Source organism: Podarcis raffonei, chromosome 6, assembly GCF_027172205.1.
Source record: "Podarcis raffonei isolate rPodRaf1 chromosome 6, rPodRaf1.pri, whole genome shotgun sequence".
Taxonomy (NCBI): domain Eukaryota; kingdom Metazoa; phylum Chordata; class Lepidosauria; order Squamata; family Lacertidae; genus Podarcis; species Podarcis raffonei.
In genome coordinates, this window is record NC_070607.1 from 91,351,552 (window position 1) to 91,365,093 (window position 13,542).

General features: G+C 44.0%; 1 long non-coding RNA gene across 8 annotated transcripts in view; it reads right to left on the minus strand.

Moving 5' to 3' along the window:
• Positions 1-2,025: 2,025 nt before the first annotated feature.
• The window catches only part of LOC128416566 (uncharacterized), a 147,017-nt gene continuing 135,500 nt past the window's right edge, over positions 2,026-13,542 (minus strand). For 2 of the 8 annotated variants that reach the window (XR_008331244.1, XR_008331248.1), the window contains 3 exons: positions 10,042-10,411; positions 9,630-9,670; positions 7,025-7,165 (listed from right to left, as the gene is read on the minus strand). This is a non-coding gene — a long non-coding RNA (uncharacterized LOC128416566). Of the gene's footprint in view, positions 2,982-7,024; positions 7,166-8,981; positions 9,671-10,041; positions 10,412-13,542 lie in introns of those variants that run through there. The other 6 variants (XR_008331246.1, XR_008331250.1, XR_008331251.1 and 3 more) reach the window with 6 other exon arrangements.

The window sequence follows — 13,542 nt, forward strand, 5'->3', positions numbered from 1 at the left end:
GTTGGCAAGGTGATATCTCTGCTTTTTAAGATGCTGTCTAGGTTTGTCATTGCTTTTCTCCCTAGAAGCAGGCGTCTTTTAATTTTGTGGCTGCTGTCACCATCAGCCACAAAATTAAACACGCCTGCAACCTATTACCATAGCTGCCTTGCCAATGTGCTGGTCCAGCTCAGAGTCAATGGAGAGGTTGCTGCTTATGGCGGAACCCAGGCAGACAAAACCTTTTCCCATCTCAAAGGGGTCAGTTGTCCCTGCGGCACACCTGGCCATCATCAGATGCTACCTCCCCACCTCTGTGCAGATGTTCCTTTGCTCCATCTTACATCCTGGAATTGCATCTGCGGCAAAGTGGCGAAGTGCCAGCGTGATGCTGCTGACGCAGTCTTTTGTAAGCACAATGTTTCCACTGCAAAAATAAAAACAAAAATAAGAGCCCCTTTAAAAATTCAGGAGCTGGTTGTGTAAACCACTGGTGTGGAATAGATCTAGCTGATTCTGTGAGATGTTTGCCTTGCCAGATGCCTTTGGTCGAAATTCTGGGAGATAAAATAAAGTGCTTCTTCACACTGCACATCATTAACCTATGGAACTGGCTCCCAAAGGAGGCCCCAATGACTGTTTGCTTGGGTGGCTTTAAGAGAGGTTTGGACAAATTTCTGGAAGATAAAGCTAGCCTTGATGGCTGTGCTCTGCTCCCACAGTTGCTATATGCTTCTGCATACCAGCTGGTAGAAATCACAGGAAGCGAGAGAGCTCTTGTACGCGGGTCCTGCTCTCCAAGTGTCCCTATTTTCCAGGGACAGTCCCGGATTTACAGAAGCTGTCCTGGTTACTGATTTGATCCCAGAATGTCCCTCTTTTCCTTAGGGCATCTCTATTTCCATCAGAGAAATGTTGGAGGGTATGGAATAGGATGTTCCTGATTTCTTTCTTTTAAAAAATATTTTTAATTGAGTTTTCCATTTAAATCATATTCACATTTTGTTACATAATTCTATGACTCAATATATTACTCTGTAAGAGCATCAACCTCCTTCCCTCCCTCATTCTGACTTCCACATAACTTTCCATATTCTTCGCATTTCTATAAGCACTTATTTACCCTTTGTCAAATTATAACATTTCTCAAATCAGTTCCTTATATTTACATTACAAAACATTTCAATTCAATCCTACAAACGTTTTCAAATGTTTACAATTTTCTTTCATATAAAATATAAATTTGTTCCGGTCTTTTTGAAACAGTTCATCACACTGATTCCGGATCTTCCCCGTCAACTTGGCCATCTCTATGTACTCCATCATCTTGACCTGCCAATCTTCCAGTGTTGGAAGTTCCTGCTGCTTCCATTTCTGAGCCAGAAGTGTCCTTGCAGCCGTTGTGGCATGCATAAACATGTTTACATCACTCTTATGTATTTCCTCACCAATTAAGCCTAATAAAAATGCCTCTGGTTTTTTATTAAAATTATATTTCAAAACCTTTTTTAACTCGTTGTATATTATGTCCAAGAAGGCTTTCACTTTAGTACAAGTCCACCACATACATTCCTGTTTTCATTAGAGAAATGTTGGAGAGTATGCTTGTGGAGACTATGCTTTAGTGATGTATGGAAGTGAAAGCTGGACCATAAAGAAGGCTGATCGCCAAAGAATTGATGCTTTTGAATTATGGTGCCAGAGGAGACTCTTGAGAGTCCCATGGACTGCAAGAAGATCAAACCTCTCCATTCTGAAGGAAATCAGCCCTGAGTGCTCACTGGAAGGACAGATCCTGAAGCTGAGGCTCCAAGACTTTGGCCACCTCATGAGAAGAGAAGACTCCCTGGAAAAGACCCTGATGTTGGGAAAGATGGAGGGCACAAGGAGAAGGGGACGACAGAGGACGAGATGGTTGGATAGTGTTCTCGAAGCTACCAGCATGAGTTTGACCAAACTGCAGGAGGCAGTGGAAGACAGGAGTGCCTGCCATGCTCTGGTCCAGGGGGTCACGAAGAGTCGGACACAACTAAACGACTAAACAACAACGCTTGTGGGCTTCCCACAGTCACCTGTTTGGCCACTGTGAGAGCATGAGGCTGGTCTAAATGGTCCATTGGCCTGATCCAGCAGAGCTCTTCTAATGTTCATACCTCACTGGTGCAGTTGGGGGGCAAATGACTGGGGAAATAATACAGAGGCACATGGCGGATGGAGGGGAAGGTTAAGAACCTATCCCTTGCTTCCCACTTTCGCATTACAAAATGCTTCCTTCCCCCCTTTTCCCCATGTTTGATGGAAACAACTTAGTCCAGAATTAAGCTTCCCCATCCAGCAAGCCCAGGATGAACTTCCGTAACTCTGCAGATCCCATTCAAGATGTTCTTTCCCCATCCCCCGTCTCTCTCCCCTTTTTCTCTCCGGTAAGAAACATGCGGCCCTTAATAATATCTAACTGATCTCCTTTTTGCTGGACACACTCCTCATAAGCCCAGCCACTCCAGCAAAATGATTGAATCGAAATCACATCTTGGAATGCTGATTAAATTAGCCGCTACACATGGGAGACGTGTTGAGGTCCTGACATTTCTATTTGGCTACAAGAGCCTGACATTCAAAATCTGTTCCAATACGGAAACAGCATAATTGTTTCTTTGTAGAACAGAGGACAAGGGGGATGTGTACAATGTTATTTAACAGGGATGGGGGTAGGAAACCTGTGGTCTTCCAGATGTTGTTGAACCCCACCTCCCATGAGCCCCAGCCAGCATGCCCAATGGTTAGGGATGAGGAAGGCAAGAGGAAGCCCATTGCTCAGTGGAAATGCAAACTGCTCTCCATGCAGAACGTCACAGGTTCAATCCCCAGCATCAACTGGGAGAGATCGTCTTGAAATTTCAGAGAGCCACTACCAGCCAGTGTTGACATTGCTGAGCAAGTGGACCAATGAATCTACTGAGTACAAGGCGTCTTCCTATGTTCCAACATCTGAAGGACCACACCTATAAAAAAGAGATGATACTTGTGGCAATCACACAGGGTCCCTGGATGTTTCACTGTCTATTGATCCCTGTGCCACCACTTTATTTCTCGCTGCCGCCACCCAGGCCCTACCTGGTACAATACTGAGTCCAGTCAGGGTTAAATTGGAACATAAACTTCTGTTTATTTATTGCAGTTTAACAAGTGTGTGGTTTCATAAACGGTATCGGTCAATTACAGTCATGGGGTGCCTATCCAGACCTATAACTTCCGCTACCTGCTCTCACTCCCTAAACCACCTCTCAGATATTTTCTTGTCTTCCTACTTCCTAACTGTTCCTGACTCAGCTTATTTCGCTACCCTAACTCAACCTACCCACAGACTCTATGCCAATTCACTCCCACTCCAACCAACCACCCAACTCCCAACGAACTCCCCCCTTCGCCCCTCCCAGAGCTGGTTTTATAGTCCCTCTGACTCCACCCCCTGGCTTCTGATTGGGTAACTTGTTTAACTATTTCGCCTCCAGCACTCTCATATGTTAACATCACAACACTTTCCTTTTTTAAAAAAATAATATTTATTACTTTTAAAGATTACAAAAAAGAAAAAAGGAAAGGAAAAAAAAGATAAAAAAGAAAAAAACAATACAATACAATGTATAAACAATACATAACACGACACTAACACAGTAAACTAAACAAAACAAAGCAAAAACAATTTAAAACACACATCATACCATTTCAATATCATATCTTACATTCACTTGTTTCAACGACCTCCTCACACCTCCCTTTTTGTATTCCACTTCTATTAATTGTTTCAGCAATTCCTTTCCATCTTCCTCTATTTTCTGTCATATAGTTGTCTTAACATATTTTAACTTTATTTTCCCTTTAATACTCCAATAATCTACTTGTACTTAATTCCTTCTAACACTTCTACTAAAGCTGTATAGCTTCATTGCAACATTTTTCTAACACTCATTAATTTAACAATATTTCCATAAATAGTCTTTAAACTTTTTCCAATCTTCTTCCACCGTCTCTTCTCCCTGGTCTCAGATTCTGCCAGTCATTTCCGCCAATTCCATATAGTCCATCAACCTGGTAATCTTCTGTCCGAGGCTCTTAAGTCTTTTCCAAGTCCCTTCTGCAAGTCTTCTTCGTATTTATACATGCACTTTACTTTGTCTTCTACTGATCTTATTTTTATTTTCCTTCCTTTGAGACTGAAGAGTAGATCTCGGGGAAACTCCCACCTAGAGATGATTTTATTCCTTCTCGACAGGGCAACCAAATCTCCGTAGTTAAAACTAAGATCCAAAAGATATTTCGGGACGTCTTTCAAAATTTCTCCAAGTCTGAAGGCCCTCACAATTTTAATCTCTTCTTGACCCAAGTCCAGGTCCCAAAAATCAGCAAATTCCTGTGTGAGGGTATCTATCAAACTTTCCTTCTCCAGTTCAGGTAGAGCTCTGATCCTCGAAATCTGATTTTCTTTAAATTCAATCATAGAAGGCATCAACTTATGATCATCAAGTTGCATCTCTAAGGCTGGGACTCTCTCTCTCTCCAGTTGTGTTACTTTAGGTTCAATGACAACAACTTTCTCCCTAGCCTTCTCCGCAGTTTGCCATGTCAAAGTAGATTCCTGTATCAATATCTGAATAGTTTCTGTATTGATGTGCACTTTTTGTCCCAAATTATCGATTTTGGTAGTTACCTCATCCACTTTCTTGTTAAGCTGTTCCACTGAGTCATTTATCTTACTTAATGCAACCGCTAAGGCCTCTTCTGTCGACATTCTTAACCGATTCAAGGTCAGTCCCAGAATCTCACAGCTTTTTATCTTGCAGCTGGAAATTCCCCCAGCTCAGCTCTTGTAACAGTTTCAAAGGCTTCCTCTAGAGGGAAACAGTTTCTATTTGTATTGGTCCTTTTAGACATGGTTCAAACAATAAAATTAGTTTCAATTTTCAGTTACTTTTACTCCTTTTCAAAACGCAGACGGAGACAATGGAAACAATGTATTTCTTTTATTTAACTAGCTGTCAGTGAACGTTCTAATCACGGTCAATGAGCATTCTAAAGCACGTCAGTCCTGCTGGCAGCCCATTTTCAGGATCGGAGTGGTGGTATTTTAACTCTGTTCGCTCTCTCCTGCAGGTATATTCAGTCCAAAACTTCCCCCCTCTTCTCCTGCCACCAAGGGGGGGGGGTTAGTATTTTTTACCGATGGAAATTTAGTCCTTTACAATAGACTTTCCGCGACTTGCATCCTCATTGCTTCAATCTATTTACAAAAGGGGAAGGTGGACTTCCTGTTTTGGACCTCCCCGTTTCGACACCAAATTAAGACGTTTAAAAATCCACTTCTCCGCTCTACTCACGGGTAGTTGCTTTAAGATCAAATTGTCCACAGGAAAAAGTCAGCGCTCTCCGGCAACAGCTATGCAGCTTCACTCCGTGGAAGAAGCAATCAATTCGAGGCACCGCTCAACCCACGTCGCTCCGGATCCCCAAAACCGGGTTTCCCCGCAAGTAGGGGAGGCGCAAAAGGTGCCAGCCGAATCCCACGTTCACCCGCCTGTGATTTTTAGTGGGTCTCCGCCTTCGCCGTGGCGGCCAGACCCGAATTTCCACAAGGCAAATTCCTCCCGGAGGCGCCAACCCGGAAGTCGGACCATCACAACACTTTCCTTTAATAAATGGTTGCGAGAAATGGGGAACCTCCATGTTCAGAGGCAATGTATCTCTGAATATCAGTTGTTGGCAAGAAAAGGTGGTGGAGGCTTGCCACATTCAAGTCTTGCTTTGTGAACTTCTCAGAGAGTTGTGGCTGATCATGGAATCATAGAATTGTCTAGTCCAGCCCCCTGCAATGCAGGAATCTCAACTAAACCATCCATGACAGATGGCCATCCAACCTCTGCTTAAAAACCTCCAAGGAAGCCCGTTACACTGTTGAACAGCTCTTAATGTCAGAAAGAGGGGAAACACGTTCCACAGGAACATTGGATCTATCCAGGAACATTGTTTGGACACTTGTTAATTTTTGGAAACTGTAAACAGCCCTGTTTCAAAGCTGTGTGTGTGGTTTTAATCTCATCCTCTAAAAAGGGATGCAGGGGATGTTATTTAATTTGCTTAAGCTGTTTCGTTCATGATATTGGATTAGTATCTGGCACACCTTAAAAAATGGCACTCTCTCCTTGTTGCTGTAACACTGATTCCTCCCCATCGTCCCCAAAGCCTGGCAAATTCCCAAGATGGAATTTTCCCTTGCAGATATTTGCATTGTCAAGGGATATGGCATTACAGCTTGTGTGTGTGTGTTTTGCTTCTTGGTGAGAGTGTTTAAAGAGTTCCTGTAAAGAGAGAGAGAGAGAGAGCCTCATTAGATCAGAGACATCTATCTTTGCGGTTTGGGTCCAGGATATCTGGAGAAATGCTTGCTCCCATCTAATTTGCCTGCTTGTCTGAGGATAGTTGGCAGGTATATGGAGCAGAGCCTTCTCAGTGGTGGTGCCCTGGATTTGGGATATACAAAAGGCAACACATATCCACACAATGCATAGTTAAAACATGGAATTAACTTCCAATGCAAGATGTGACGATGTGGAATAGACATGTTGCGTGACCAGGCGGCGACAGCCCAAGCCCCCAGGGATCGTAGGGAAGGGATAAAGACTGACAATGTTATATGGAATTAAAATTAGGCCACAACTTTATTAAACTTCCAAATTTAGGAAGACCTTGGTTTAGGCCTTGGGTGTGTATCCCTCCCAGCCCCCCAGCCAGGGGGAACTGGGGCTCATCAGGGTAAATGGGATATTGGAGTGCTCTGCGAGATGTAAAAAGTTGTTTTGAGACTACAATTCCCATCATCCCTGACCACTGGTCCTGTTAGCCAGGGATGATGGGAGTTGTAGTCCCAAAACATCTGGAGGGCCAAGTTTGCCTATGCCTGTCCTAGAGGATAAGGCTGTCACTGCTGCCAGTCAGCATTGCTGTTCTCTCTCCTGGATTCAGAGACACCTCCAATTCCTAGTTGCCTCATGCCCTGTTTGCAGACTTCACATAGGCATCAGATTGACAGTTCCAGGAAAAGGATTCCACATGAGCTTGTGGTCTGAAGCAGCAGGTCTCTTCTTGCATTCTTGTAAGAGTCCTGGATGACCCTTTCCCTTTTGATGACATCCTGTAGAATCACAAAATTGTACAGCTGGAAGGGACCACAAGGGTCATCTAGTAGGAGCCTCTTTTGCCCAGGGTAGGACTTGAACCCATGACCCTGAAATTAAGAGTCCCATGCTCAACTGACTGATCTTATTCAGAAAGTTCTTTTTACAATTGCTCATTACACACACACACACACACACACACACACACCTTGGATTGAATGAAAGCTGGCTCCTGGCTCACTTTGTATTCATTGCATCGTTTTGATTATTAGCTTGTACATTTAACTTCACTTTAGCTATGCTTTGATTGGAAATTGTCCCCGGAACTGCTTCGGCGCCCCACTTCTAATTCAGATGGAAAGGCTTGACTCCTTCTACACTCATTTTTATTTTTTATTTTTCTGACACTGCTTTCTCAAGGGCAGCTCAGGATTTCATGAGTGCAATGGAACATGGGGCTTTCCCCACAGACCCATGGCCTAGAATCATAGAATCATAGAATCATAGCGTTGGAAGAGACCACAAGGGCCATCGAGTCCAACCCCCTGCCAAGCAGGAAACACAATCAGAGCACTCCTGACACATGGTTGTCAAGCCTCTGCTTAAAGACCTCCAAAGAAGGAGACTCCACCACACTCCTTGGCAGCAAATTCCACTGTCGAACAGCTCTTACTGTCAGGAAGTTCTTCCTAATGTTTAGGTGGAATCTTCTTTCCTGCAGTTTGGATCCATTGCTCCATGTCCGCTTCTCTGGAGCAGCAGAAAACAACCTTTCTCCCTCTTCTATGTGACATCCTTTTATATATTTGAACATGGCTATCATATCACCCCTTAGCCTCCTCTTCTCCAGGCTAAACATACCCAGCTCCCTTAGCCGTTCCTCATAAGGCATCGTTTCCAGGCCTTTGACCATTTTGGTTGCCCTCCTCTGGACACGTTCCAGTTTGTCAGTGTCCTTCTTGAACTGTGGTGCCCAGAACTGGACACAGTACTCCAAGTGAGGTCTGACCAGAGCAGAATACAGTGGCACTATTACTTCCCTTGATCTAGATGCTATACTCCTATTGATGCAGCCCAGAATTGCATTGGCTTTTTTAACTGCCGCGTCACACTGTTGGCTCATGTCAAGTTTGTGGTCAACCAAGACTCCTAGGCTTCCTCAGCCTCGGCCCTCCAGATGTTTTGAGACTACAATTCCCAGCATCCCTGACTACTGGTCCTGCTAGCTAGGGGTCATGGGAGTTGTAGGCCAAAAACATCTGGAGGGTCAAGGTTAAGGAAGCCTGGCCTAATCCATGTTGCAAGAGACAGTCTGGATCTGATATTACAAACAAACCTTTCCTGGTCAAGGGACTTGGGCAGGTGGCGACTATACAACTCCAGACACTCTTCAAGGATACAGATTATCCAAATCCATTTCAGTTCTGTTTCTAAACTGGATTCGGCAATGAAAGAGATATGGTTTTCCAGGCTCATATATATCAACAACAAGGCAAAGGGTGTAGGATTCTGTTCATTGTCCTGGACCCCCAAGCAGCTTTCCAAAACGATGTATGAATCAAAACACTACCATCCTTTGAAATTTGCACTTTTCTGAATTTTGCAATGCAGTTCTCCAGCTAAGTGAAGTGTGCAAAGAGACATATATTAGGGAGAAGTATGTATGTAATTGCATATATTAGTGACACTAACGTATAGAATGCTTTGTATTGGAGGAAATTGCTTGTAAATGTGTGTATTTGTCAAAACTGATTAAAAATGTGTGCATTAGTCAAAACTGATCAAAATGTGTTTGTTGGGACAGATGTGCACTAACATGCTCAATAATTTTAATAATGATTTTTTTTTTTAAAAAAGCAAATTGCTGCAGGAATGTGGAGAACTGAGTTTAGGTTTGGAAAAATGAGAAACCGGGAGAAGTGAAAATTGACAGGTCTGCCTATCCCTATGTGAGAGGCATTTTTTTTTTAACAAAACCATTTTCAGAGAGGAATTATGTCCAGCAGTCCTGCTTGTCCCATTAACCCTTTCCTGACCAAACCCCAGTCTTCCAAGAGTCATAAGGCTATAAGGGACTCCTCAGGTGGCATCAGAATAAAGCCCAAAATGTGCAACAGCTACAGCAAAATATCGCTTCTAAGCTTCTGTTTGGAACGAGGCTTATGGAAGAATTCTCCCCTGTCTTGAATAGTAAGTATTCAACACAATCCAGACAAAATAAGTGCTTTTAAGCCCCATTGATTTCAGTGGGAAAGTCAGACGTGCACTTAAATCTCCCCTCTTCAAATCAATGAGATTTAAAAGTGCTTATCTTTGGCTGTGCTGTGCATTTTCATAACCGTTAATGAATAATCTGCTCCAGTCTCTTCTCTTTCTTAAATAAAAATAACACGAATTACAGGAACTTATATATGTTTTTATCACCCATATGCACACAACACAGAAAACCCAAATGAAGCATTATCGTTGCAATGCACTTACTTCCAAGTAGTCTCATAGAAGTCAGTGGGGTTGCTCCACAACTGTTCCAAAAGAAGAGAATTGCATATTATAACCTTTGGGCGCAATCCATAAGGAAGTTATCCTGCAAAAGTGCCACTGAGAATGAGTGGCAGATGTGCAAGAACTGAATATACACCGTGTGTGTGTGTGTGTGTGTGTGTGTGTGTGTGTGTGTGTGTGTGTGTGTTGTTAAAAGACTGGATTTTAAGGTGACACTTCCCTTCTGGGTTTTGATCCAGAATGTGTTAAGGAGGGGAACTCTAAAGAGCAAAGGGTAATGTGGATTAAGATTCTAAATGGGATGGCACATCCTTAATGATACATATGATAATTAAAGGATACAATAAACACAATTAGCATATGTTTTAAGCAGTTTATTAGTGAAGCTTACCATAAAAATCAGAATATATAGAGCTTCGGGGTTTGTTGGGATAAAAGCTGCTAATCCTTAGAGCTATAAAATCTCTGACGTGGAAGAAATGGGCAGCTTTAAAATGATTGAATCAGCAGGTCTCCAGTGGAAACACACAAATGAGCAAACTCCGGCAGTTGGCCACAGTTCAGTGCAGTGTTGCAATGCAGAGAAGTGAAGTCATCGCAGAAGCTGCCCTTACTTGCAGATCTGATGGAATGCCGCGGGAAAAGGCTGGTTTCTGCAGGCGTCCTGCAAGAATAATGCCTTTGACCCTATCTGGGAGGAGCAGAGTCAACTCTTGTCTTGCACACAGTCGCCAAGCCAAAACAAAAATGGACAAGGCTTCCTAAATAAATAAATAGTGGCACATGTCTAAATTAATTTCTGGTGCAGAAATATGGTGCTAAGGTTTACTTTAGAAAGATGATGCAAAAATTACCCAGCTGCAGACTTTTCACACGGTTTATTTGTGCATTTATTAACTAGGCTGGTACGGCTGACCAATAGATATATGTATATATGTTTTCCAGGCAGCTCACACAAATTAAAAGAATTAAATGCAGGATCCCAGACGACAACGCAAACTACAAAAGAAGCGTGCACATTTTTTCACACACACCCCCCGATAAAGAAAAGTAGCAAAACAATTAATAGCACGGATATATAATAAAGCACAACTCGTAAACCGAGAAACCCATTGTTTGTTTGTTTGTAGATGAATCAGTGGTGTTTAAAAAGGTGGCATCAGAATGTGCTTCAAGCCAGGCACCAGGCAGAAATGCTCCTCTTCAATTAGGCCTTTGGGTGATTAATATCCTATATCCTTGTAAATGTGTTTGTGAGAGGGGAGGGGTGTCTCTTTTGTATTGTATTTGTACCTTGTATTTTTATGCTGTGAACCACCCTGAAATTTTCAGATGAATAATAATAATAATAATAATAATAATAATAATTTATTATTTGTACCCCGCCCATCTGGCTGGGTTTCCCCAGCCACTCTCGGCGGCTTCCAACAAAGATGAAAAATACACTAAAATGTCACATATTAAAAACTTCCCTGAACAGGGCTGCCTTCAGATGTCTTCTGAATGTCAGGTAGATGTTTATCTTTTTGACATCTGATGGGAGGGCGTTCCACAGGGCGGGCGCCACTACCGAGAAGGCCCTCTGCCTGGTTCCCTGTAACTTGGCCTCTCGCAGTGAGGGAACCGCCAGAAGGCCCTCGGAGCTGGACCTCAGTGTCCGGGCAGAACGATGGGGGAGGAGATGCTCCTTCAGATATACTGGAGGTATACAAATAAAATAAAATAAAATAGTATAGAATAGTCATAAGTTGCTAATCAGCAGTTTGAGTGGCTGGATGTGGCCCCAGATCAATTCCAGCTGGTCTTCAGGTACCCTACTAAGACATGTCCATAGGTTCAATGAGTCCCTAGGTGGAAGTTGCCCATAGTTTTATGCATAAGGAAAAGCAGGAGGAAATGTTAAAACATTTTTAGAGTGTCTTTATAACAAAACAAGGGACGCGGGTGGCGCTGTGGGTTAAACCACAGAGCCTAGGACTTGCCGATCAGAAGGTCGGAGGTTTGAATACCCGCTACGGGGTGAGCTCCCATTGCTCGGTCCCTGCTTCTGCCCACCTAGCAGTTCGAAAGCACGTCAAAGTGCAAGTAGATAAATAGGTACCGCTCCGGCGGGAAGGTAAACGGCGTTTCCGTGTGCTGCTCTGGTTTGCTGGCCACATGACCTGGACGCTGTACGCTGGCACCCTCAGCCAATAAAGCGAGATGAACGCCACAAGCCCAGAGTCGGTCACAACTGGACCTAATGGTCAGGGGTCCCTTTACCTTTACTTTATAACAAAACAAAAGAGCTCTCCCACACTTGTCTGTTTACTACATCCAAAAGAGAGATGGAAACATTACAATGGACTTATGAAGTTGCCTTAGGCAGAGTCATACCATGGGTACGTGTATGTCTGCTTTAACTTACAGCAGCATCGGAGATCATTTCTCTGCTCTGCTCCCTGAGATACATCTAATCAATGCTGCTAGTAGATGAAGGACTTGGGACCATCTGCATGCAAAGCTTGTGGTCTACCATTAATAATAATAATAATAATAATAATAATAATAATAATAATAATATATTATTTATACCCCGCCCATCTGGCTGAGTTTCCCCAGCCACTCTGGGCGGCTCCCAATCTCGTGTTAAAAACAATACAGCATTAAATATTAAAAACTTCCCTAAGCAGGGCTGCCTTCAGATGTCTTTTAAAGATAAGATAGCTGCTTATTTCCTTGACATCTGATGGGAGGGTGTTCCACAAGGCAGGTGCCACCACTGAGAAGGCCCTCTGTCGGGTCTCCTGTAACCTCACTTCTCACAGTGAGGGAACAGCCAGAAGGCCCTTGGCACTGGACCTCAGTGTCTGGGCTGGATGATGGGGGTGGAGACGCTCCTTCAGGTATTCTGGACCGAGGCAGTTTAAGGCTTTAAAGGGCAGCACCAACACTTCGAATTGTGCTCGGAAGCATACTGGGAGCCAATGCAGATCTCTCAGGACCGGTGTTATGTGGTCCCGGCGGCCACTCCCATAATTCCTGTTGCTCGGAAAAATGAAAGACTAATAATAATAATAATAATTTATTATTTGTACCCCGCCCATCTGGCTGGGTTTCCCCAGCCACTCTCGGCGGCTTCCAACAAAGATGAAAGATACACTAAAATGTCACATATTAAAAACTTCCCTGAACAGGGCTGCCTTCAGATGTCTTCTGAATGTCAGGTAGATGTTTATCGCTTTGACATCTGATGGGAGGGTGTTCCACAGGGCGGGCGCCACTACCGAGAAGGCCCTCTGCCTGGTTCCCTGTAACTTGGCCTCTCGCAGTGAGGGAACCGCCAGAAGGCCCTTGGAGCTGGACCTCAGTGTCTGGGCAGAACGATGGGGGAGGAGACACTCCTTCAGATATACTGGACCGAGGCCGTTTAGGGCTTTAAAGGTCAGCACCAACACTTTGAATTGTGCTCGGAAACGTACTGGGAGCCAATGTAGGTCTTTCAAGACCGGTGTTATATGGTCTCGGCGGCCGCTCCCAGTCACCAGTCTAGCTGCCGCATTCTGGATTAGTTGTAGTTTCCGGGTCACCTTCAAAGGTAGCCCCACGTAGAGTGCATTGCAGTAGTCCAAGCGGGAGATAACCAGAGCATGTACCACTCTGGCGAGACAGTCTGCAGGCAGATAGGGTCTCAGCCTACGTACCAGATGGAGCTGGTAAACAGCTGCCCTGGATACAGATTTGACCTGTGCCTCCATGGACAGCTGTGAGTCCAAAATGACTCCCAGGCTGCGCACCTGGTCCTTCAGGGGCACAGTTACCCCATTCAGGACCAGGGAATCCTCCACACCTGCCCGCCTCCTGTCCCCCCAAAACAGTACTTCTGTCTTGTCAGGATTCAACCTCAATCTGT